Source organism: Vicia villosa, unplaced genomic scaffold (genome assembly GCF_029867415.1).
Source record: "Vicia villosa cultivar HV-30 ecotype Madison, WI unplaced genomic scaffold, Vvil1.0 ctg.002028F_1_1, whole genome shotgun sequence".
Classification (NCBI taxonomy): domain Eukaryota; kingdom Viridiplantae; phylum Streptophyta; class Magnoliopsida; order Fabales; family Fabaceae; genus Vicia; species Vicia villosa.
This window is the reverse complement of record NW_026705817.1, coordinates 21,073-22,275: the sequence shown is the minus strand read 5'-3', so window position 1 is coordinate 22,275 and position 1,203 is coordinate 21,073. Positions and strand designations below refer to the sequence as shown.

General features: G+C 40.1%; 1 non-coding gene across 1 annotated transcript; it reads left to right on the top strand.

Moving 5' to 3' along the window:
• Positions 1-107, top strand: LOC131637561 (small nucleolar RNA R71). The gene has a single exon (XR_009294360.1). It is a non-coding gene; the product is annotated as a small nucleolar RNA R71 (small nucleolar RNA).
• Positions 108-1,203: the final 1,096 nt, after the last annotated feature.

The following is a 1,203-nucleotide window of genomic DNA, read 5'->3' as shown; positions in this document are numbered from 1 at the left end:
AGTCCATGATGAGGGCATATTCTAAGCATGTCCTTGTAACGTTCCCAAGCTTCGAAGAGTGATTCGTTATCTTTCTGGGTAAATCCGTTGATTTGACCTCTAAGCATAGCAGTTTTGCTAGGCGGAAAGTATCTCGCTAAGAATACTCTCTTCAATTCGTCCCACGTAGTTATGGAATTGGAAGGCAGGGATTGAAGCCACGCTCTCGCTCTATCTCTCAAGGAGAAAGGGAAAAGGCGTAATCGAATAGCTTCGGAACTAACGTTGTTGGCTTTGATAGTGTCGGCGTATTGCACGAACACAGATAAATGGAGATTGGGGTCGTCTACAGGGCTTCCAGAGAATTGATTCTGTTGAACAGCTTGGACCAGCGAAGGTTTCAGTTCGAAGTTGTTTGCCTCAATCACAGGTGGCACGATACTTGAATGCGGTTCAGCGCGCGAAGGAGCGGCATAGTCTCTAAGAGGACGAATAGCGGCCATCTCTAACTTCGGGATAATTTGATTGATTTGATCAGTAAGAGTCAATTCCTGATTAATCGGAATTTCTGCTACTTCGGGAAGATTGCGAGCTCGACGTTTGACGTTAATGAAACGTTCGATCTCGTTAATTCGTTGTATTAAATCTCCTCCTTGTGAACGAGTATTTGGCATACAATCGTTCAGAAAGATAGGGAAGAATTGTCCTAGTCTCTACGGTGTAACAGTGAGTTACGATATCGACTTAAATAGTCCCCGGCAACGGCGCCAAAAACTTGATCGCGACTTTACGTGTCTATAAATCTGATAACTGCAAGTGCACAGTCGTGTCGTGTAGTTTTAAAAGATATTGAATCCACAGGGACTATGAATCGATCTACCGTTATCTAAGGTTACTATGTAAAGCTAGGGCTACTAAAATTTTGATTGTTTCTAAGGGAAAGTGAGTGAAAAATTAAGAATATAATAAAAGACAGATGCCAGTATGTATTTCGTTTAACTTAAGGTGATCCGAAGGTCCATTGGCTTTTGCATAATTTAATAAAAAATCTTTACTAATTCAATTGATTAAAAATCCTCGTCTCAAACTTTCGCTCTGTTGATTTAGATTACTGTCCTAATCCTAATGTACGCTTTTGCCATCCCATTAGATTTTAGAAAAGCTTTTTGGAAACAACGTAATTAATAAAATGCCCGTTTTATGAAGTTGTTATCTATTTAAATC